The following is a 26071-nucleotide window of genomic DNA, read 5'->3' as shown; positions in this document are numbered from 1 at the left end:
GAGACTCCATGCTTCACATCCTGCCAATCAGAATAAGACCCAATTATGCATACTCTCTGTTTTCTGCTAGCCAGTCAATCTTCTTTCCTTGCTAAAATGTTGCCTCCTATACTGTAAGCTTTTATTTTCCACAATAACCTTTGATCTGGCACCTTATCAAATGCCTCCTAAAAATCCAAGTACCGCATGTCTACAGGCTCCCCTTAATCCACCATGCATGTTACTCCTTCAAAGAACTCCAATAAATTGGTTAAACATAATTTTCCTTTCACAAAACTATGCTAACTTTTCTCAATTGCCTTGAGTTTCTGAAAGTGCCCAGCTATAACCTCCTTAATGATCAATTCTAACACCTTCCCCATGACAGACGTCAAGCTACTTGGCCTATAGATTCCTATGTTCTGCCTCCCTCCCTTCTTGAATAGAGGGGTTATATTTGCTACTTTCCAGTCTGATGGAACCTTTCCAGAATTTAGAAAATTGTGTAAAATACATTTACTACCTCATTAGTCACCTCTTTCAAGGCTCTAGGATGAAGTCCATCAAGACCTGGAGACTTGTCAGACTGCAGCTCCATCAGTTTGCTCAGCACCACTTTCCTAGTGATTCTAATTTCACCAAGTTCCCCTCTCCCTTCCACCTCATGATTTGCAGCTATTACTGGAATGTTTTTTGTATCCTCTATAGTGAAGACAGAAGCAAGATATTTGTTCATTTCATCCGCCATTTCCTTATTATCTACTATTAACTTCCCGTTGTCACTCTCTAGACGACCAACGCTCACTTTACTTACACTTTTCCTTTATGAATAATCTTGCTATCCCTTTTTACATTTCTAGCCAGCTTCCTCCCATACTCTAATTTATTACTCCTGATAAATCTTTTAGCCATTCTCTGCCATTCTTTATGTTCTGACCAATCATCTGACCTGCCACTCATCTTTGCGTAGTTATATGCTTTTTCCTTAAATTTGATGTCTTCCTTAACTTTTTTAGTTAACCACAGATGGTGGGTCCTCCCTTTAGAATATTTATTAATAATGGAAATATACTTATTCTGAGTACCCTGAAATATTCCCTTAAATGTCTGTTACTGCTTCTCTATTGATCTATCCCCTGGCCTAGTATCCCAGTTAATTTCAGCTAGCTCAGCTTTCATGCCCACATAGTTGCCCTTATTTAAGTTTAAAATGCTAGTCTTAGAAACAGTCCTCTCCCTTTCAAACTGGATGTAAAATTCAATCATATTGTAGTCGCTGCTACCCAGGGGTGCCTTCGCTCTGAGGTTGTTAATTAATCCTGTTACATTACACAATACCAAGTCTAATAGAAGCTGCTCTCAGTTTGGTTCCAGAACGTGCTGCTCTAAGAAACTATCTCAAAAGCATTCTATGAACTCCTTATCCAGGCTACTACTGTCAATCTGATTTTTCCTGTTTATATGTAGATTAAATTCACCCATGATCATTGCTGTCCCTTTATCACAAACACGCAATATTCCTTCTTGTATACTTTGTCGTAAATTGTGGTTACTGTTAGGGGAACTGTAGACTACTCCCACTAGTGACTTCTTTCCCCTGCCATTCCTCATCTCCACCTAAACCGATTCTACATCCTGATCTCCTGAACAAAGGCCGTCTCTAACTATTGCACCAATGCCATACATTGAGGGAAGAACTCAAGAAAATTACAACCACCAGGCAAGTGGTACTGAGCAAATTGTCAGAGCTGCAGCATGACAAGTCCTTAGGTCCTGATGAACTTCATCCTAGGGTCTTAAAAGAAGTGGCTTGTGAGATAGTTGCAAAATTGATTTTAATCTTCCAAATTCCCTATATTTGGGGAAGATTCCAGTAGATTAGAAAATAGTGAATGTACTTCCTTTATTCAAAAAGAATGGAAGATGGAAAGCAGGAAACTGCAGGCCAGTTAGCTTAATAAATGTCATTTGGAAACTCTAGAGGTTATTATTGATGACATTATAACAGGGCACTTGGAAAACTTCAAGGTAGTCAGGTAGAGTCAACATGGTTTTGAGAGGGAGGAATCCATTTATTGGAGATTTTTGAAGATGTAACAGGTGCTGTTGATAAAGGGGAAACCGGTGGATATTCTATACTTAAATTTTCAGAAGGCATTTGATAGCTGCCACATGAATGGTGATTGCAAAAAGTAAGAGCTCATGGTGTAGGGGCTAACATATTGGCATGGATAGAAGATTGGCTAGCTAACAGGAAACAGAGAGTAGGCATAAATGGGTTTTTTTTTTTGTTGGCAGGATATAATGAGTGCTCTGCCACAAGGGTCAGTACTGGGGTCTCAACTTTTTACAATTGATATAAATTATTTGGATGAAGGGACTGAAGGTATGGTTGCTAAATTTGCTGATGACAAAGATAAATAGGAAAGTAAGCTTGTGAAGAGGACATAAGGAGGCTACAAAGGGATATAGATAGGTTAAGTGAGTGGTCAAAGATCTGGCAAATGGGGTGCTGATTCCCATGTTTTAGGGAATATAAAATAAAAGCAGGAACCCATGGGTTACCATACCATTTGGTTTTTTATGTCTACTTCCTGGGACCCACCCCCTCCCACTCCCACCCTCAGCAATGACTGGGAAGTTCCATCTAAAGCACATGGGACTATTTAAAAATGATGCAAATGATGCAGGAATGACACTATAAAATCTCCTGTATTATTTTTCCAGGTGACTGCCCTCAAGTTGGATGAAGGGATTGAAGGGATGGTTGCCAAACTTGTAGATGACACAAAGATAGGTAGGAAAGTAAGTTGTGAAGAGGGCATAAGGAGGCTACAAACAGATATAGATAGTTTTAAGTGAGTAAGCAAAGATCTGGCAAATGGAGTTTAATGTGGGAAAATGTGAAATTGTCCATTTTGGCAGGAAGAATAAAAGAGAAGCATTTTATCTAAAAATTCGTTCATGCAAATTGATTATTAGAAGTGCTAGGGCTGCCCCTTCAGGTCTTAGGATCTTAAGGCAATTATATATTTTTCTTATTTATTGTTGCAGGATAGCACTGCAAGGATAAAGGCATTTTTCTGCTGAATCCAAAAGTAGTCAGCAGACCTCATTTTCACATAGTTTTTACTGTTACAGGCAACACTTTCTGGCTCCAAATTGAAGTGACTGGCAATCCCAGATGATAGTCCTGTCCATACTCGCCCAACAAAATTATCTGGCCTTAGAAAAATTGCTTATTTTAGCGAAGGTGAAGTTGAACACCATTACAAAACAGAAAATTTTGCAAATACTCAGCAGGTCTGGCAGCATCTGGGGAGAATGAAAGAAGAATTATAGAAACAGAACTGTCGAAGAGTCATCATGAAATGTTAACTGTTTCTCTCTCCACAGGTGCTGCCAGACCTGCTGAGTATTTCCAAAATTTTCCATTCTTTTTATTGAAGTTGAACACAGTCCAGCTTATCCTGTGGCAAATGGAACAGGAAGAGCTTTTCATAATTGCCATCTAATTAATTGATATCGCATTAATCCAATAGGTAAGTAACTAAACATATAAAGGGCTCATTTATATGCGCACATCAATATGTTGCTACATCTGTAAACATTTGCTATTTACTTTAATATTTTACCTTGAGTTCTATAAAAAATGTTATACACATCTTTTAAATAGCTGTTTAAACCTATTCATTTTCCACAATACACAAAACAAGTGTAATAATCACAAGGAAGTTTGATGATGGTTATTGTGTAATTGTTTTGTTTGCTTTCTCCATCAGTACAACAGAAGAGTGAACACCAAAAATTAAACTGAGATTATTGCCCAAGGTAGCGATCTCACTGATTTGTATGCCAACTACCTTTGTTTTGATGAGAGACATTACAAGCCAAAATATGCACAAATTTCATGGTTGGAGAGATCTCCTTCTTATCAGAAGCCTGAGATTTAAAATCCTGTACTTGACAATAAACCATAAATATTTAAATCCAAAGCAATGAATCAAAAATGGTACCCATGAGAAGCTGTGAGAGCTTAATCAGAGTGAGTAAGGTAGTAAACGCAGAAACAAGCTATCTTCAAACTCAAAAAACTCTTGGAAACTCATTCAGTACAATAGCACACAAACCCCTATGTTGAGTGTCTGCAGTTGAATGCCCTTTTAAATAATGCTTCCAGTCAGGCAGGCATTGCTTGAAGCCAATCCTTTGATCCTGCCCAGCAAGCTGGCTGCTAGATGAGAGTTGCATCCTATAGGGATCCTAATTATAACATAGGACCCCTTTTGGATGCCTCTGGCGGGCTACTTTAACAAAACCACAAGTTAAAACGATGGCCAGCGGGATTACAATCGGAACAAGGCAGGAAGCTGAATCAATCAATTTAGTAGCTCCTCCACTCAGGTTTTGCTGAGCAGAATAGATTAAACTTGATCCCTTAATCTTAACAGGAAAATATCTATTGTTTCATTAATCCTGTGTGAATCAACAATGTCTGCTCAGAGCTGCATGTATACATATTAAAAACATGCTTGAAATAAAATGAAACAAACAAACTTAAGTGAATGGGAACATTTACGAACTATTGATGCACAAGCACAATGAGATCAAAGAATAACATTTAACAACTAATTAGCATGTCTAAAAATTAATGTATGCAGATAATTACAAATGGAACTCTGGTTGGGAGCAAAAATAATGGAATTTGAGACACCAAAGTGTAAGAAAAGAGCAGTCAACCAAAAGCAACCCACATTTGAAAAATTGCCAGAGGGTTGAGAATAAGTAAAGAGGGATGTGAGGCCTTTTATTTCTCTAAATGTTTCAGCATTATCGTTTTGATGAATCCCAAGGCAGTCATTTTTCTTTCAAGGTATTTGGAAATGTCACTGGCTGAGATTTCTCTCGTAAGCAAATACTGCAGCCATATAAATTGATGCTTATTAAAGTAATTCACAATATAAGGAAATATTTTTACAGGAACATATATTAGAAGTAGGTCAACACTACAATATAACAACAAAGATCATTTGAATAGCCAATCAGCCTTGAAATTCTGCTGAGTTATTAACATACAAATGTTTTTCACACATTGGTATGAAATTTCTCTCTATGATTTGAATGTAGGTAATAACTCATTTATTTTGAATGGTTACCAATTCCACTACAAAAAGGGTAAAGAAATGTATTTGAATGCATTAAATGTCTATAATGATAGTATCCCACAGAGTAATTTCAGAATTTTATAAGATTTATTGCAATTATACAAAAATTAACTGTTTGCAATTAGAAGTCATGAATCTAATGTCATCTTTAATGTCACACCTTTCAAAGGTGTTACGCCTAACAATGTGGGCTCAAAGCAAGATTAGATCATTTTAGACTTAGAAGCTTCCCGTGTCTGAGATACATGAGGAAGACAAAGCATGTGCTTATGCCCGTTTCTGTAGCTAGTTTTTTTTCCTGGAGCAGGTCACCAGCCTGATACCAGAGGCTTTGGCTTGAGGCGCACCACTCAGCATCAAGCATGGCTGAGCAAGACTCTCCTGCTCGTAACGTCTGCCATAGGCGTATTGGAAGGATTTACAGGTTGATAAATAGCCTATTTTGACCACGTTTTGAACGCATCTTCTGTGGCCATCAAGCCCTGGATTGGGACTCGAACAGAGCTTCTGGCTCAGAAGTTACCCGCTGTACCACAAGACCTCCCACACATCCATAATACAATAATAATGACTCGCTTAAAATAAATGCATATCGAGTAAATTACAATTCAAATATCCAAATGACTGAAAAATGTTTAACAAAGAGATCATGGTGCATGTCATAATTCATGCATAAAATCTCAGAAATTTATGGCAAAGAACAGATACACTGAGAGTTGAAAATCACTTCAAATTGCTAGGGATTTGCACCACTCCGCTGTAAGTCTCGCACAAACTGTAACTCATCACCAGTTTCCCCATGTTTTTCAAGAAATTATTATTTTTTTATTCATTCAGGGGATGTGGGCTTTGCTGACTAGGCCAGCATTTATTGCCCATCCCTAACTACCCTTGAGAAGGTGGTGGTGAGCTGCCTTCTTGAACTGCTGCAGTCCATGTGGTGTAGGTAGCTGTTAGGAAGGGAGTTCCAGGATTTTGACCCAGCGACAGTGAAGGAATGGCGATATATTTCCAAGTCAGGATGGTGAGTGACTTGGAGAACTTCCCAGGTGGTGGTGTTCCCATCTATCTGCTGCCCTTGTCCTTCTAGATGGTAGTGGTCGTGGGTTTGGAAGGTGCTGTCAAAGGAACCTTGGTGAATTCCTGCAGTGTATCTTGTAGGTGGTAAAGTCTGTGGCTACTGTGTGTCGGTAGTGGAGGGAGTGAATGTTTATGGATGTGGTGCCAATCAAGTAGGCTGCTTTGTCCTGGACAGTGCAAATGGGGAGTATTCCATCACACTCCTGACTTGTGCCTTGTAGATGGTGGACAGGCTCTGGGGAGTCAGGAGGTGAGTTATTCATTGCACAATTCCTAGCCTCTGGCCTGCTCTTGTAGCCACAGTATTTATATGGCTAGTCCAGTTCAGTTTCTGGTCAATGATATTCCTGAATATATTGATAGTGGGAGATTCAGTGATGGTAATGCTATTGAACATCAAGGGGCAACGGTTGGATTCTCTATTGTTGGAGATGGTCATTGCCTGGCACTTGTGTGGCACAAATGCCACTTGCCACTTGCCAGCCCAAGCCCGGATATTGCCCAGGTCTTGCTGCATTTGGACATGGACTGCTTCAGTATCTGAGGAGTCGTCAATGGCGCTGAACATTGAGCAATCATCAGCGAACATCCCCACTTCTGACCTTATGATGGAAGGAAGGTCATTGATGAAGCAGCTGAAGATGGTTGGGCCGAGGACACGACCCTGAGGAACTGCTGCAATGATGTTCTGGAACTGAGATGATTGACCTCCAACAACCACAACCATCTTCCTTTGTGTTAGTTATGACTCCAATCAGCGGAGAGTTTTCCCTCTGATTCCCATTAACTCCAGTTTTGCCAGGGCTCCTTGATACCACACTCAGTCAAATGCGGCCTTGATGTCAAGGGCAGTCACTCTCACCTCACCTCAGGAATTCAGCTCTTTTGTCCATGTTTGAACCAATGAGGTCAATTACTGAGTGGCCCTGGCGGAACCCAAACTGGGAGTCAGTGAGCAAGTTATAGCTAAGCAAGTGCCACTTGATAGCACTTTTGATGACTCGTTCCATTACTTTACTGATGATCGAGAATAGACTGATGGGGCAATAATTGGCCGGTTGGATTTGTCCTGCTTTGTGTGTAAAGGGCATACCTGGGAAATTTTGCACATAGCCGGGTAGATGCCAGTGTTGTAGCTGCACTGGAACAGCTTGGTTAAGGGCGTGGCAAGTTCTGGAGCACAAGTCTTCAGTACTATTGCCAGAATATTGTCAGGGCCCATAGCCTTTGCAGTGTCCAGTTCCTTCAGCAGTTTCTTGATATCACGTAGGGTGAACCGAATTGGCTGAAGGCTGGCATCTGTGATGCTGGGGATCTCCAGAGGAGGCCGAGATGGATCATCCACTCGGCACTTCTGGCTGAAGATTGTTGAAAATGCTTCAGCCTTATCTTTTGCACTAATGTGCTGGGCTCCTCCGTCATTGAGGATGGGGATATTTGTGGAGCTCCCTCCTCCAGTGGGTTGTTTAATTGTCTACCACCATTCATGACTGGATGTAGCAGGACTGCAGAGCTTAGGTTTGATCCGTTGGTTGTGGGATCGCTTAGCCCTGTCCATCACTTGCTGCTTTTGCTGTTTGGCATGCAAGTAGTCCTGTGTTTTAGCTTCACCAGGTTGACGTTGTTTTTAGGTATGCCCGATTCTGCTCCTGGCATGCCCTCATGCACTATTCATTTAATCAGGGTTGATCCCCTGGCTTGATGGTAATGGTAGAGTGGGGGATATGCCGGGCCATGAGGTTACAGATTGTGTGGGAGTACAATCCTACTGCTGCTGCAGATGGCCCACAGCACCTCATGGATGCCCGATGTTGATCTGTACGAAATCTATCCCATTTAGCATGGCGGTAGTGCCACACAACATGATGGAGGGAATCCTCAATGTGAAGGAGGACTTCGTCTCCACAACTACTGTACGGTGGTCACTGCTACCGATACTGTCATGGACAGATGCATCTGTGGCAGGCAGGTTGGTGAGGATGAGGTCAAGTATATTTTTCCCTCTTGTTGATTCCCTCACCACCTGCCGCAGGCCCAGTCTAACAGCTATGTCCTTTTGGACACGACTAGCTCAGTCTGTAGTTATGCTACCCAGCCACTCTTGATGATGGACATTGAAGTCCCCCACCAAGAGTACATTCTGTGCCCTTGCCACCCTCAGTGTTTCCTCCAAGTGGTGTTCAACATGGAGGAGCACTGAGGGAGGGCGGTACGTAGTAATCAGCAGGAGGTTTCCTTGCCCATGTTTGACCTGATGTCATGAGACTTCATGGGGTCCGGAGTCAATATTGAGGGCTCCCAGGGCAACTCCCTCCTGGACTATGTACCACTGTGCTGCCACCTCTGCTGGGCCTGTCCTAATGATGGGACAGGACATATCCAGGGATGGTGATGGTGGCGTCTGGGACATTATCTGTAAGATATGATTACGTGGGGATGACTATGTCAGGCTGTTGTTTGATTAGTCTGTGAGACAGCTCTCCCAATTTTGGCACTAGCCCCCTGATGTTAGTAAGGGAGACTTTGAAAGGTCGACAGGGCTGAGATTGCCGTTGTCGTTTCCAGTGACCAGGTCGATGCCAGGTGGTCCATCTGGTTTCATTCCTTTTCTGTGACTTTGTAGAGGTTTGTTACAACTGAGTTGCTTGCTAGGCTAGTTCAGAGGGTATTTAAGAGTCAACCACATTGCTGTGAGTCTGGAGTCACATGTAGGCCAGACCCAATAAGAACGACATATTTCCTTCTCTCAAGGACATTAGTGAACCAGATGGGTTTTTACAACAATCGACAATGGTTCCATGGTCATCAGTAGACTTTTAATTCCAGATTTTTATTGAATTCAAATTCCACCATCTGCCGTGACAGGATTCAAACCCGGGTTCCCAGAGCATTACCCTGGATCTATGAATTACTAGTCCAACAATAATACCACTACGCCATCATCTCCCCTATTACTACACTGCAATTGCATTGTAAATACAAATTAAACTCATTGCAGAACATTAGGACGGCCATTTTACAGCATAAGGAAGCTGGTCGTGGGGTGCTTTATACTTCTCACATACCACTCAACCTTGGAGGCTCATAAAAGGAATAACTGAAACTGTGAAGTCTCATTCCTGCAGGTAGTAAATTGTTTTTTGATTTTTTTTCTCACTTTTCCTTTCTCGTTCTCTCATTAATCCAATATTTCTTTCCCTCACTTTATTTTTCTATGTGTATATAATTTAACTCTAATTTGTCCTATTTCCTTGTCATTTGCTACTTCTTTCTCTATCCTTAAATCTCATTGGTTAAGAAGATAGGCTGTTGGTTCCATCATTCACCAAGATGTTAAGTTGCTCTTGCTAAACTATTAGCACATTTCATTTTCCGTAATTTGCAGCACAAAAATAGTTACAGTTCAATGGTGAGGAAAGAAATCCAACTCATGGCACATAATGCAAGATGCCCCATTCTCACAAAATTCTGGCCTAGCAAGTCTTACACCAACTCCTCCGGGCAGCCATTACATCCACTCAACCACCACTTGTCTAAATAATGCTGAAAACGGCAACTGTTTCCAATATGTTTGATGTTTGCTTGACAAACAAAGTTTCAAAAAATAAAGAGAGACTGGTTGTCTAATGAGGAGATGGAATTGCTGACATAACAGTAGAATATGATTGATGTATTTTTCAAGCCAAATCCATAATGCCAGAGGCCAAAGTGACATGTGCTGTGTAGAGGAGCTTACAACATTTTGAGTTTAAACTCTGAAAGGAAGCAGAACTGGAAACTGGAGAAACAGGTATTTAAATGTAAGTTGGCAACAGTCATGTTCAAGGTCACGAAAAGCAGTCACATAGACAGGAATGCTTGGCAGCAATGATAGAAGCCACTGCCAAGTTCCTAGCACCACAGTTTGTCACAGAGCTCAGTGTGACATAAGTTGAGTTGAAGGACACAACATCAAACAAAAAATAAAGATAAGTTAACAACCAACACATTTTAAATGAATTAATGACATTAGCTTCATAATATTACTGGGACCATCTGTGTTTGTACCTGCGTTGTGCCAAACACCAGAAGACAAACCATTAGATAAATAAACACAGAGCATATAATTTGTGTTTACTAATCATATTCACTTATTTTGTGGCTCACAATAAACATTATCAAATAAAAATATGAATATTTAATTTAATGAGACATGCATACCGACAAACTAGGAAATGATTCTTCAATAATCAATTAGATACAGTGGGGGTGATTTGAACCCTACTTACTTGGTAAAAACTGGATGGGTGTACAGTAACATTGCTTCGTTCATTTACCCAGCCTGGAGCTACCAGGCACTTACCTGATGTTACTTTAACCTACAATACAAGGGGATAGAAGTCATGTTTCAGATATATAAAGCCCTGGTTAGGCCACACCTGGAGTACTGTGAGCAGTTCACCTTAGAAAGGATAGCTTGGAGGGAGTGCAGCACAGATTTACAGAATAATAAATATTTTTTCTTTTATTTACCAGAATAATAACTGAACTCCAAGGGTTAAATTGCAAGGAGAGATTACACAAACTAGTGTTCTATTCCTTGGAATTAAGATATTAAGGGGAACAGAAAGGGTAGATACAGATAAACTATTTCCAATGGTTGAGTCCAGGGCTGGACTTTCATCTGGTTGCAGAGATGCATTTTGGTGTGCAAATGGTCAAACTTAGTTTTTATTTGGAGGAAATCTGATTTTTCTCCTCATTCCCAAACCCACACCATTTTCCTCTGACGTTCTTGCAGGTCGGTCAGAACACACACATGCCTCCACTCAGGTTGGGCTCCCCATTTTAAATAAGAGATGGAAATGGGATTTCCTCCCACACACCATTTTTGTCTAGTAGTGTGAAATTCCATTTAAAACTCATCAGACTTGAGGGTTTGTGATGAAAATAGAAAATGTACTGAGGAGACTGGAACATTCTGAAAAGTAAGTGTAAAGTGTCTTCACACTTTCAAATATCACTAATAGATGCTGTATTGTGATGTAGATAAGTTTTAATGCAGTGATTCATCATAGGGATCTGACCTTGAAAGGTAAGTTGACCCTTACATTGACCAGCCTTGTGTATTCGTTCACATGCATTACCGTGCTTTTCAAATGGAGAAAGCACCTTAATGCAGTGAAAAAATGTTATAAAATGTCCCGTCAGCCTATGCTGTCATCTTTTCTACTGTGAATTAAATGGCTCTGACTGATTTTAATGAACTGGTTTTGACACCACCTGCTTACTTTGATTGACAGTACTCTATTTTGAAATTGAAATGAACACCTTCTGTTCTTTCCTTCCTAGAAAGTAGTCTATTGTTTGGACAGCTGTGGCCATTCTGAATGCTTGGCTGAGTTTCAAATGCTAATGGATTTCAGCACAGTAGCTGTTCTTTTCATCTGAAAATAAATAACAGCTTCAAGAAATTGTAATAATAGATTGTCCCTTTGATTTGGTTTCTGGTTTGTTTCTTTTATTCATTTATGGGATGTGGGCTTTGCTGGCTGGGCCAGCATTTATCGCCCATCCCTAACTTCCCTTGAGAAGGTGGTGGTGAGCTGCCTTCTTGAACTGCTGCAGTCCATGTGGTGTAGATAGACCCACAGTGCCATTAGGAAGGGAGTTCCAGGATTTTGATCTAGCAAAAATGAAGGAATGGTGATATATTTCCAAGTCAGGATGGTGAGTGACTTGGAGGGGAGCTTCCAGGTGGTGGTGTTCCCATCTATCTGCTGCCCCTGTCCTTCTAGATGGTAGTGGTCGTGCTTTGGAAGGTGCTGTTGAAGGAGCCTTGGTGAATTCCTGCAGTGCATCTTGTAGATGGTACACACTGCTGCTACTGTGCGTTGGTAGTGGAGAGAGTGAATGTTTGTGGATGTGATGCCAATCAAGCGAGCTGCTTTGTCCTGGATGCTGTTAAGCTTCTTGAGTGTTGTTGGGGCTGCACTCATCCAGGCAAGTGGGGAGTATTCCATCAAACTCCTGACTTGTACCTTGTAGATGGTGGACAGGCTTTGGGGAGTCAGGAGGTGGGTTACTTGTCGCACGATTCCTAGCCTTTGACCTACTCTTGTAGCCACAGTATTTATATGGCTAGTCCAGTTCAGCTTCTGGTCAATGGTATCCCCAAAGATATTGATAGTGTGGGATTCAGTGATGGTAATGCCATTGAACATCAAGGGGCGATGGTTGGATTCTCTCTTGTTGGAGATGGTCATTGCCTAATACTTCGTTAGCATGAATGCTACTTGCCACTTGCCAGCCCAAGCCTGGATATTGTCCAGGTCTTGTTGTATTTGGACATGGACTGCTTCAGTATCTGAGGAGTTGAGAATGGTGCTGAACATTGTGCAATCATCAGCAAACATCCCCACTTCTGACCTTATGATGGAAGGAAAGTCATTAATGAAGTAGCTGAAGATGGTTGCGCCCAGGATGCTACCCAGAGGAACCCGTGTGGTGATGTCCTGGAGCTGGGATGACTGACTTCCAACAACCACAACCATCTTTCTTTGTGCTAGGTATGTCTTCAACCAGCAGAGAGTTTTCCCCCGATTCCCATTGACTCCAGTTTTGCTTGGTGTCACCGAAGATATTGATAGTGGGGGATTCAGTGATGGTAATGCCATTGAACATCAAGGGGCGATTGATGTCACACTCTGTCAAATGCGGCCTTGATGTCAAGGGCAGTCACTCCCACCTCACCTCGGCAGTTCAGCTCTTTTGTCCATGTTTGAACCAAGGGTATAATGAGATCAGGAGCTGAGTGGCCCTGGCAGAATCCAAACTGGGCATCAGTGAGCAGGTTATTGCTAAACCAGCGCCACTTGATAGCACTGCTGATGATCCCTTCCATTACTTTACTAATGATCGAGAGTAGACTGATGGGGTGGTAATTGAACAGGTTGGATTTGTCCTGCTTTTTCTGTACAGCACATACCTGTGCAATTTTTCACATAGCAGGTAGATGCCAGCATTGGAATTGTACTGGAACAGCTTGGCTAGGGGTGCGGCAAGTTCTGTAGCACAAGTCTTCAGTACTATTGCCGGAATATTTGTCAGGGCCCATAGCCTTTGCAGTATTCAGTGCCTTCAGCCATTTTTTGATATCATGTGGAATGAATCGAATTGGCTGAAGGCTGACATCTGTGAAGCTGGGGACCTCCGGAGGAGGCCAAGATGGACCATCCATTAGCCACTTCTAGCTGAAGATTGTACGAAATGCCTTATCTTTTGCACTGTGTGCTGGGTTCCTCCATCATTAAGGATGGGGATATTTATGGAGCCTCCTCCTCAAATAGTTGTTCAATTGTCCACCACCATTCATGACTGGATATGGCAGGACTGCAGAGCTTAGATTTGATCCGTTGGTTGTGGGATCACTTAGCTCTGTCTATTACCTGCTGCTTATGCTGTTTGGCATGCAAGTAATTCTGTGTTATAGCTTCACCAGGTTGACCCCTCATTTTTAGGTATGTCTGGTGCTGCTCCTGGCATGCCCTCCTGCACTCTTTATTAAACCAGGGTTGATCCCATGGCTTGATGGTAATGTTAGAATGGGGGATATGCTGGGACATGAGGTTACAGATTGTGTTTGAGTACAGTTCTGCTGCTGCTGATGGCCCACAGCGCCTCATGGATGCCCAGCCTTGAGTTGCTAGATCTGTTCAAAATCTATCCCATTTTGCACAGTGGTAGTGCCACACAACACGATGGAGGGTATCCTTAATGGGAAGGTGGGACGTCATCTCCACAATGACTGTGCAGTGGTCACTCCTACTGATACTGTCATGGACAGATGCATCTGCGACAGGAAGGTTGGTGAGGATGAGGTCAAATATGTTTATCCCACTTGTTAGTTCCCTCACCACCTGCCGCAGACCCAGTCTAGCAGCTATGTCCTTTAGGACATGGCCAGCACGGTCTGTAGTGGTGCTACTGAGCCACTCTTGATAATGGACTTTGAAGTCCCCCACCCAGAGTACATTCTGTGCCCTTGCTACCATCAGTGCTTCATCCAAGTGGTGTTCAAAATGGAGTAGCAATGATTCATCAGCTGAGGGAGGGTGGTACGTGGTAATCAGCAGGATATTTCCTTGCGCGTGTTTAACCTGATGGCATGAGACCTCATGGGGTCCGGAGTCGATGTTGAGGACTCCCAGGGCAACTCCCTCCTGATTCTATACCACTGTGCCACCTCCTCTGCTGGTCCTGCCCTGGGCCTGCCGGTGGAACAGGACATACCCAGGGATGATGATGGTGGTGTCTGGGACATTATCTGTAAAGTATGATTCCGTGAGGATGACTATGTCAGGCTGTTGCTTGACTAGTCTGAGAGATGGATCTCCCAATTTTGGCACTAGCCTCCAGATGTTAGTAAGGAGAATTTTGCAGTGTCGACAGGGCTGAGAAGGCTGTTGTCATTTCTGATGCCTAGGTGGTCCCTCTGGTTTCATTCCCTTTTTGTGACTTTGTAGCAGTTTGTTACAACTGAGTTGCTTGCTGGGCCATTTCAGAGGGCATTTTAAGAGTCAACCACATTGCTGTGGGTCTGGAGTCACATGTAAGCCAGACCAGGTAAGGACGACAGATTTCCTTTTCTAAAGGACATTAGTAAATCAGGTGGGTTTTTACAACAATTGACAATGTTTTCCTGGTCAGCATCAGACTTTTAATTCCAGACTTTTATTGAATTCAAATTCCACCATCTGCCATGGTGAGATTCAAACCCGGATCCCCAGAGCATTAGCTTAGGGCTCTGGATTACTGGTCTAGCCACATGCTAATAGGATTACAAGTATTACAAAGTTTTTTCACATGGCAGAATGCACATTTTTCTTAGAATCAATGATGTGGAGGAACGTAGGTGCAGGAGTAGGCCATTTTTCCACTCAAGCCTACTCCGCCATTTAACTGGATCATGGCTGATCGTCTATCTCAGTGCCATCTTCCCGCACCATCCCCGAATCCCTTGACGCCATTGGTATCCAGAAATCTATCGACTTCTGCTTTGATATACTCAATGACTGAGCCTCCACAGCCTTCTTGGGTAGAGAATTCCAAAGATTTAACACCCTCTGTCTGAAGAAATTCCTCCTCATTTTGGTCCTAAATGGCCAACTTATTCTGAGACTATGTCCCCTGGTTTTAGACACCACACCCCTACCCACCCACCAGGAGAAACATCCTTCCTGCATCTACCCAGTCGAGCCCTGTAAGAGTTTTCTTTACTTCAAAGAGATTGCGTCTTATTCTTCTAAACTCTAGAGAATACAGGTCCAGTCTCCTCAATCCTGCCATCCCCGGAATTAGTCTGGTGAGCCTTTGTCATTCACCCTCTTTGGCTAGTATATCCTTCCTTAGGTAAGGAGACCAAAACTGCACACAATACTCCAGGTGTGGTCCCACCAAGGTTTTATACAACTGCAGCAAATCTTCCTTATTCCTATACTCAAAAGCCCTTGCTATAAAGGCTAACATACCATTTGCCTTCCTAATTGTTTGCTGCATCTGTATGCTAACTTTCAGTGACTCATGAACAAGGACACCCAAGTTCCTTTGGACATCAACACTTCCAAATCTTTCACCATTTAAAAATACCCTGCAATACTGTCTTTCCTACCAAAGTGGATAACTTCACATTTTCCACATTATATACCATCTGCCCTGCTCTTGCCCACTCACTTAGTCTGTCTAAATCTCCTTGGAACCTCTTTGCATTCTCCTCACAACTCACATTCCTATTATCAGCAAACTTGGAAATATTACATTTGCTCCCCACATTCAAATCATTGCTTTAGATTGTGAGTAGCTGGAGCCTAAGCACTGATCCTTGCAGTACCCAACTAGTCACAGCCTGAGAATGACCCGTTTACCCCTACTCTCCCTTTTCTGTCCGTTAACCAATCCTCAATCCATGCCAATATATTTCCCCCAATACGATGAGCTCTAATTCTGCTTACTAACCTCCTCTGTGGGACCTTATTGAAATCCTTCTGAAAATCCAAATACACCAGATCCACTGGTTCTCCCTTATTTATTCTGTTAGTTACATCCTCAAAAAACTCCAACAGGTTTGCCAAATGTGATTTCCCTTTCATAAACCCATGCTGACTGCCCAATCACACCATTATTTTCTAAATGCCCAGTTATCTCATCCTTTAGATTAGATTCTAGCATTTTCCCTACTACTGATGTCAGGCTAAACAGGTTTGTAGTTCCCTGTTTTCTCTCTACCTCCTTTCTAAAATAGTCGGGTCACATTTGCTGCCTTCCAATCTGCAGGCACCGTTCCAGAATCTGTAGAATTTTGAAAGCTGATCACCAATGTATCCAATCTCTCTGCAGCCACCTCTTTCAACACTCTGAGGAGTAGATCATCAGGTCCAGGGGATTATCAACTTTCAGCCCCATTAATTCCTTTCGGATCCTCAATCCCACTAGTCCCTTGGTTCCCCAATATTTCAGGGAGGTTTCTTGTATGTTCCTCTGTGAAGACAGATGCAAAGTATTTGTTTAGTTTTGTTGGCAGTTCCTTATTGCCCATTATAAAATCTCCTGCCTCTGCCTGTAATGGGCCCACGTTTGTCTTTATTGGCCTTTAGTTTTTACATACCTGTAGAAGCTTTTATAGTCTGTTTTTATGTTCCTCGCTAGTTTAATTTCGTATTCTATTTTCTCTTTTATTAGATGGAGGGAGATTATTTTTTTCTGAAGGAATGTAAAATATTTTCCATTAATATTGCATGGAATCTGAGAACTGTACATTGTATTTTCTGGGTGAGTGGTTGTGGAGGATACCTGGGAGAGGAATAGAGGTGGAATGAAATGGCATGGGTAATCTGATTGGGCATGGAGGATACCTGGGGGCATTAAGGTGGCATGGGTGATCTGATGGGGTATGGAGGATGCATGGGGGCAAGGAGGTGGAATAGGCTGGCATGGGCAATTTGAAGGGGCAAGGGGTAGGCTGGGGGTGAGTGGGGTGAGGGAGGTGAGGGGTAAGATTTAAGGTGGCCTTTAAACACTGCTGGGGAATGGTGTTGGAGAACCGAGACAGGCCTTCGAACCAGCCAGCTTCCATATCCACAATCCTCACATACTGTAGCATAGCTCACTAACTGCACTATGAACCCCATTGCAGCGTGAAAAGACAAACATGGCGTGTGAAGCTACACAAGGATTGGGGTGTGCACTTTGCGCACTGAAAAAGTATGCCATCAGGTTTTTCCAAGCCCAGAGAAAGATTTGCCCCAGGACAAGAGGGTATAGGGTTGAATTGTCCCAGGTTTGCACCAAGTGTGGTAGCGGGTGGTAAAAAAAGCCGTTTTATCCATCAGCTGCAATAGCTGATTTTCGCGCCGTATCATTGCATTCCTGATGCGTCCCACCTCATTAACAATGCATTCACAGGAAACACTCCGGATCGCTGGCAGGCGGACTTGGATTTGCCTGCTCTGCCGTGACCTCTGCACTTCCTTGGTCCGGGTGCCATATTTAAAACGCACCAGAGCGCAGCCTACTTCATGCCTCCAGACCAGGACTGCTCCAGGTGACAAAGGCCCTGAAAGCAAAAAAGATGGCAGCCCCCAAATTTAGTGGCGCCTCCCTGGGATGCCTGCTGGACATAGTGGAAGGCCACCATGATGTCTTCTAAATCCCACCCCACCACCTCCCCACAACCCCCCGGCCACAGGAGGTGCACCAGAGTCACCAATCTAGCCTGCGAGGCAGTGGCAGTAGCGGCCAGTACCACCGGAGCACAGAGGAGGTCAGCCATCCAGTGCAGGAAGAGGATGAATGCTCTCATCTGTTCCGCCAGGGTAAGTCAACCACCTCATCACCCTCAACACACACACTCCCAAAGCCATCACACATCCACAGAGATCTCACACCACAAGGGACAACACCACTAACTCACACACACATCCCCTCACATCTCCATCAGGCTCATATCCTCTGGAGTTCGCATCCTCATCCCGTTCATGGCTCCGCTCATCACACAAACATTCCATGCAGTGCCATGCATCCTGCTCACACTCTCTCCATCTGTTTTCATGCAGGAGAACCTGGACAACAACAGCAGGGAGAAGTCCCAGAACGAAAGTGGAGTGGTCCACATTAGGCCCCTCACTCAGCTTGAGGAGTGTGCCATCGTGCTGACTGGTGCAGATATGGGCTGTGCCTGTGATGACAATGAGGTCAGCGGTGAACACCCTCGTGAGGATCCTGCACCACATGGTCCCTCTCTCAACGCAAATGTGAGTGCTCTCTCTCCTGCCTGTAACTCTGCTGTCATGCACTGATTATCTCTACTTTGTTTCACAGGGAGCTCTGCCAAGCAACCAGTGCCCTCATCAGCTAATCCCTCAGCTCCATCCAGGTCCTCACTTCCAGCCAAGAGGACACCTCCTCCATTGAAGAGCAGGAAATAAGCAGTCTGGAAGACGTGTCACAGTGCTTACCCACATCCTCTACCAGCGCAGAGACACACACCTTGGTGGTACCTAGAAGTAGAGTGGGATTGGGTTCACAATCCAGTGGCCACTGTACAGACATGTGTTCGCAACAGGAAGAGGCAGGTTCTGCCGAGCTCCCCGGCACTCATAGGGCTGCTGGGGAAGAGGCACCTGTGAGGTCCGAGTCAGATGATAAGCCTTGGATTTGGCCTTCTAACTCATCGTGGAGAGGCAGCAGATGGCGGGGGAATCATCACATAGAGTTGTTGGGAGCCCTCAACAGAGTGGCACTTAGAGGAGTGCATCTGCCTGCTGTCTGATGAAATGGTGCCCACATATGTGCATATGGATGTCTCCATTGGGAAGAGGGTGGATGCCAGGGAGAACTTGGTCCAGCAGAACACAGAGGTTGGTGCAGATCTGCACTCCATTGCAGTAGCCATGGGTGAGTTCCTGCACTGCAGCGTGAGGGGGAAACGGGGCACCTCAATGTCCATTCATGTGCTCCTTCCCCTCAACGAGTCAGGCCGGGCCTCTTAGGCATCCGAAGGGAGGAGGAGTGGCAGCTGGACACCTCTGGGTTATCCACTCAAGAATCCCAGAGGCTCTCCTCTCCCTCCGAGTCCCATTTGCCTGTGACCCCCTCAACCTCGTCGTCTGTCACCACAGAGGGAGCAGCCAGCCCACAGGAGGAGAGCCAAAGCAAGCCAGGGGCCCAAAGGTCTTAGCTTGTCAGAAGATCCATGCTGAAGTCATCAGTGGAAACAGGGCCAACCATTGCACAGGCTGTCTCCACCCCTCCTGCGGATGTCAGGGCAGCACCTAGAAGAGGTGGTAGGCCTAGAAAAGTTGAGAAATTCTGATCACAAGTGGTTGCACGAGTGAACATATTTTGTCACTATATAATCTGAAAATATATTCACTTTCAATGAATAATGTGTAATGTTGTCTCTCAGCTTCATTGACAGGCTTTGCAAGTCCTCCCACTAGCACCACCCCACCTCCACACTAGCAGTTCAGCTGCACGTAGCTGGATCACTTGTGATTCTGGAGGGAGAATTGTGTGTGTGGCAGGGCCTTTCGGTGCCTCGTACAAGCACTTTCCCACACACACAGAGCCTTCACCCATCACACTCATCTCACTGTCCCGAGCATTTTCAATGCTGCCTGCTGGGGTTCTCTTTCAGTTGTCCATTTGAGCTGCATCTCCACCCACCCACTGATCGCACACACATGCAGCATCTGTGCCCGTCCAACACGAGGTTCAGCTCACTTTCGATTTCGACAATGATGGTATAGTTAAGTTTTTGATCAGGTCCCCCATCTTTTCTCCTTCCCCAGTCACCCATATCCTTCCCCCAATCACTGCTAACCCCTTAGCATCACCTTTCACCTCCCCACAATCACCGACCAACCCGAACCCTTGTCTTTCCAGGATGTCCTGGCGTACGTGCACGTTCCCTACCTTCCTGAGAATCCCACCCCATCCATGTTGGCCTCCCCGACCTCCTCCTTCCCACCCCCAGGATTCATGTGTGCCTCCAAGTCCCCACCAACCACCCTCGCTGTCCCTTACCATTACCCTTCGATGTACCCTCACCCTCCCACCGTTCTGCTTCCCTCTGCCCCCTCTTATTCTCACTATTCCCTCCTAACATGCCCAGCCTCAGTTCGCTGCCACCCTGGAGGCAGTCATTGACGCAATAGACCCATCCCTTGAAAGTTCACCTGGACATCCCCAATCCCTTACTCCCTCCTCCAACCAGACACTTTCCCCTCTGTACGTCCTCCTCCCCCTGGACATCCTCCTCCCCTGACTCCTTCCTCCCCCTGAACTCTCTCCCTTATACCTTCCTCCCCCCTTACACCTACCTATCCACTTGCCACCTTCTCCCCTGTTACGCCCTCTTCCCCCGTACTCCCAAACTCACCACCCCCCGACACCTTCGTTCCCCACTCCCAACCTCATCCCCCCCACTCTGCGCCCCCGGTACACCTTTTTCTCCCAACCACAGCTGGACCTTCCTCTCCCCGCTCTGGCCAATCATCTGTAGCAGCCTATAGCCAAAACTGTGATGTTCCGAAACAGACCTGAAGCATCAAACGAGGCCTCCCACCTTCCGTGAGCTGCTTCACAATGGAGCCATGTGCATGAGAATCCACCCAGCATGTGATGCATGTGTTCCTCCAGAGTCCGGTAGCTGTAGGGCTCCAGCATCTTCTGCTCCTCAGATGTTCGCAATCTGAGCAAGGACCTAATGGCAAGTCTTGACTTCTGCATGCCTCACTTGTCCAGACGTGTCCTGGGCTGGGGTGTTTTCCCATCGGCATAGCGGTAAATCTGGCGTGGGGGGACGATTCTGGTAGGGCCTTACTTTGCATCGCATTAGCAGGATGCAAATCAGGTTCACACCAACCTCCAGCGCGATTCAGGTTCTGCCATAACGGGCATCATCGGATAATCCTGCTGTGCTTTCATGCTGGCGTGAAACCGATTTTTGGCCTTCTCGCCATGTTGTCCAACCCTGCCTGCCAAGATGCCCGATGCCAACAGGGCCGGAAAATTCCAGCCCCATAGCGTAAAAACTAGGGCCAGAAATCAGACAACACTTCTACACACAAAGGATGAAGGTTTGGAGCTCTTCTGAAAATGGCAATTGATGCTAGATCAATTTTTAATTTTATGTCTGAGATTGACAGATTTTTGTTAACCAAATCTAATAAGAGATATGGGGTCAAGGTGGGTATCTGTAGTTAGGTTGCTGATCAGCAGTGATCTCATTGAACGGCGGAACTGGTTCCTGTGGCTAAATGGCCTGCTCCTGTTCAATGTTGCAATGCTCCTATGCACCACTTAGCAAACAACAAGGGCACTCACAAAAAGCCAACAGGGTCAATATCAGGTCCCCGGTGAAGTTTTTAAGAAGGTCTGAGCGGTTAATGGCAGTGAGTATCCCATCAGGCCAACACAGCGTGGTGATGGATTGGAGGGAAAGGCAAGCTGAAGTTAAAAGAGAATCTTGTGGGGCCAAACGTGCAGCCTCCCTTACCATGGCCTCTTTCACCACCCTACATATTGTATGGATTCTTGTGTCAATGGACTGGCAACCAATCCCATACCCACCTACCGCTTGGAATCTCCACTGTTTCTCGCTAACCTCCCACCTCCAATATCTGTAAATTCAAAAAGTAACATTTAAATTAGGTTGATAGACTGACAGCTGTGTGTGATCTTAACCATGTCCATTCCAGTACTAAGGTTGAAACTGAGATATTTATTGTGTGCCAAAAATATGTCAAACCAAATGGTCAAGAGAAGACCTTAAATTGAAAAGTTAGCATACACTTATTTGTCCATTCTGATCATGTCATGAAACATTTTATGGCATTGTGTTGCTGATCTAGGGACTGCAGAGGTGAGATTAACTACTTCAACCACACCTCTCCACTGTGCCCTCACTGTGGCATGAGATGGTTTCTTCTCCTCTGCAACAAACAGTCCTGCCCACCTTGTGCTCATTTCTTCCATCAACGCCTTCATCTCAGCCTCAGTACGGTTTGAGCCTTTCCTTCCTTTAATTCTTCAGGCTGCCATGACTTTTAATCTCCTGTACCAGCATGACTCTTCTACCAGTTACCCTTTATGCTGCTACAAGTCTTTAAATTCTGCAGCAACATTTCAGTTTCCAGCTCCATAGGTAATTGCATTCAATCGTTGGTGGGTCTCCCGCAGGGGCCTGACGACAATTGTGTTTATGGACTGTCCTTGAGAAATTTGCTAAGGTTAGCAATCTGCCCCCACAGTACTACACTGAGAAATTTAGACCACTACCTTGAAAATATCAGACATTTCCACTTATCCAATACAAGTTATGACCTAGCTCAATGTACATTCATGGAAATATATAAAAAGTTTGATCAACTTCACTAGAAATGCATTGGGAAATGACTCTAAATATTTTGACACTCCATGCTTTTTATTTCTGTTATATAACCTCCGTTTTATCTGGAAGGCACTGATTAAGTATTGTGTGACAAGTCATTGACAGGATACTCTACCCTCTACCACGGGAAATCACATGGCTCACTCTGATCAAATCAAATAATATACAAGTTACATCAAAGTGACTTTCTGATAGTTGCAAATCAAACCTTCATGTGAAGTTTTTCCTGAAGAATAGAGCACCCCCTTATATTATTGAAAATATTTTTTCCCCAGACTGGCTGAAAAGCAATCTCAGCAGAGATCTTTGAATTCTTAGTGGGTGGGAGAAATGATTCAAGAAATTCACGATGAAAGGATGAAAGATCTGAAGGCCTATAGATAAAAAGGTTAGGCAATGTATGTGGTAAACTATATTTTCCCCGCACAATTGTGGCTTGAACTGGAACCTTTTGAATATTAGAGTACAAATGTTTAAGTGTTACAATGAAATTCTTTTCCATGCTTTTTTAATGGTCACATTCACACATTTAAAATAAATGTGTTACTGCTTTTGTTAAAATAGTGAACAGAAAATGTCTTTATGCAGTCTTTTGAGTGTGTTCTGGTCATCCTGTATAAAATGTCAGAGACTCTGGTGAAACACAGTTACTCTGGCAATGTATAAGGGTTTCATGTACATGTTCTTGGGCTGCAATTTGTGCACAGGGGGAACACATAAGAAATTTGTATATGTGACATATTATAGACGGGCAAAGGGGGTAGGGTAAGCTTTCCCCTTTTCCCTCACTTCTCAGTTGTTCTCAACAAGATTTATATTTTAGAGAGACTGTTTTAAACCCCTTGAGTGTTGTCACTTTTAAGCATAGACACAAACAGGCTTTCTGGTGAGTTTAAATAAAAATAATCAATATTTATTTACAAAACACCAGAAATGTAATCACAATGAAAACACTTCCTCCCTCAAATGCACAGACACATATAGACAAGAAAAGTCAAATTTTAAAGATGACGCATACACTTAGATTATTAACAGAATAACAATAAATGAATCATGTGTTCTTAATGAGTCCTTTAAGTTGAAAACTTTGCAAGCCTGATGGGTTTCTTCCCTTGGTTCTTTGAAGATAAATGGAGGTTGAAAGTCTATGGGTTTTCATATGAAGCTGTGGTCAAGCATCTGTAGAAAAGAAATGTACTCTTGCAGTGGAAACAGATTATCCCCCCTCTCTCTACCTGAGTAGACTGTCTATTTAGGTAGGGTTCTGTTCTTCTTGTTGGGTGGTGGTCCTCTCTGTGCTGCTTGCCCCAGACTGAGATCTGTCTGGCTAGTCCTTAGACTAAGATGTGTTATCTCAAATCAGTTTCAATCATGTGACCATAGAACTAATACTTCTATTCTTCACACAAGTGATACAATGTTAGAAGCCATTGTCATACAATGGGAGATGAATGGTGGCTGTTCACACCTGCTTGTGATCAAAATGGTTTCTTCATACCCCTTTGTTAGGTTTTGAGTTTGCAGACAGAATCTGGAGGACCATCCTATTTGGTTTTTATAAATATCCAGACAACAGGAGCTGTAAATTCCACAAGTGGTCTCACAGCCTGAATGTCTTTTCAAGGGAGGGTTCTCCACCTGGACATTTACATTTTCATGGCTTTTCAGAGACATGAGTTAGTTCCTGTCTGTGCAGAAATCACAAAAAGTCACCTGACCACCCCCCCCCTCCCCCCCCCCCCCCCCCACCCACACACACGCTGGACTCCATCTTAAGTCAAAGTAAATTGGCCATTGCATGCTGCTTTTTTAAAAAAATGTAAAAATGTTCAATGTCTTCATACATTCACAGGCATAATATAAACATGTGACAGGCATTATTTCGAAAATCATGTATAGCACATACCAGAATTTCCAATATGTATATTAGATGGGCAAGGTTACTTATGCAAATGTAAAGTTGGAAAATTATCCTTTGCATCTAAATGTCTTTGACCAATCCAGAGAATAGCAGTGTTTGTGGGTGAGATCCAAAGGCAGGAGAAAGCATAGCTAATAACACTTTGCTCATTAGATTTGGAATTGACACAGAATGCTGAATTGCACCAGGAGCAACACTGGAAGCAACATAGAGCAACACTGGAAGCAACATAGAGCAACACTGGAAGCAACATAGAGAACTGGATTGAGCACAAGTATATTTTTATAATGCTGTTCTTTTATCAATTTTGCAAAGTCCAGTCACATCGCTCTGATATTATAATCACAGGTATAGTAGGGCAATGATTATGTTACTGGATTAGGAACGTTAATTCAAATCCCACATGTTAGTTTGAGAATTTAAATTCAATTTTAAAAATCTGGATGTAAAATAAAATGATATCAGTAAATGTGATCATGAAGTCTTTAGGTTATCATAAAAACCTAACTGGTTCACTAATGTCCTTCATGAACAGAAATCTACTGTCCTTCCTGGTCTTTCCTATATGTGTCACCATTAATGTGCTTAGTTCTTAATTGCCCTCCGAAGTGGTAAGCTGCTACCAAGAATAGCAATTCAAGAAGAAAAGCTCATCACCTTTTCAGGGCAACACAGGACTGCTAATGATTGCCCACCATGCCAATGATGCCACATCTCACAAGTGATCCTTTCAAGCCTACTGATCTGAATAGCTTTGACAGCACTGATTCCAAGAGAAATTGATAGGTTTTTCTCTGTAGCTTACAAATAATTATTACAATATTTCATCAGTGGAGAAATACAAAGGCTGACTTTCCTCCTCATTGCTCACAATAATGTCCAAAATGTGAATGCAATGTGTGCTAATACTTTGCTTTAGTTTTGTTCCTGAACAACACTGCACATGTGCATCCTCTACGGTTTTTTTTGGTCTCTGTACCTGACTGTATTGAATGAGGGCACAGCAATGGAAATTTCATGAAAATGGCAAAGATCTTTGCATTCAAAATTCTTCTAATAGCACCAGATGTAGTTCAAGGGCAAACTGCTTTCAGAAAGCCTGGTGCTCTGATTCCAGAGCTGTTGTTTAGGTGCTTTTAAATTAAGTACTGCTCTTGTATGGCCAAGATAATTTATCACAAGCCAGAATTTACTGTAAAAATAATGGAGAGTCTAATGGCAATCATTCTTATTTATGCACAAATCTAACAGCAAATTCGGGTGAGCACAGATGCATGGTTAAATGCAAATGCCTAGAAGTTGCTTTTCGAGATGCTCCGTGAAAACAGGATCTTGCCATCTGGCTCCCCATTCAAATGTATTGAATGGCATGAAGTTCCTGCACTGACATCGTAGATATGGATTCAACTCTCCACAGAAAGTTAGGGCTTGTCCATTTCAGACATAATACTTTTTTAAAATGGTATGACATGTTGTAATTACTGCCAAACATTGGTA

The 26071-nt window shown here is 43.5% G+C and overlaps 1 long non-coding RNA gene across 1 annotated transcript in view; it reads left to right on the top strand.

The window, feature by feature from the left end:
* The first annotated feature begins 9267 nt into the window (after nucleotides 1-9267).
* Nucleotides 9268-26071, top strand: part of LOC144694182 (uncharacterized) — a 100817-nt gene continuing 84013 nt past the window's right edge. Inside the window, exon 1 of the long non-coding RNA XR_013579670.1 lies at nucleotides 9268-9349. This is a non-coding gene — a long non-coding RNA (uncharacterized LOC144694182). The remainder of the gene's footprint in view (nucleotides 9350-26071) is intronic.

Source organism: Cetorhinus maximus, chromosome 19 (genome assembly GCF_964194155.1).
Source record: "Cetorhinus maximus chromosome 19, sCetMax3.hap1.1, whole genome shotgun sequence".
Taxonomy (NCBI): domain Eukaryota; kingdom Metazoa; phylum Chordata; class Chondrichthyes; order Lamniformes; family Cetorhinidae; genus Cetorhinus; species Cetorhinus maximus.
Note: the sequence above shows the minus strand (reverse complement) of the source record. Positions and strands in the feature narration are given on the sequence as shown.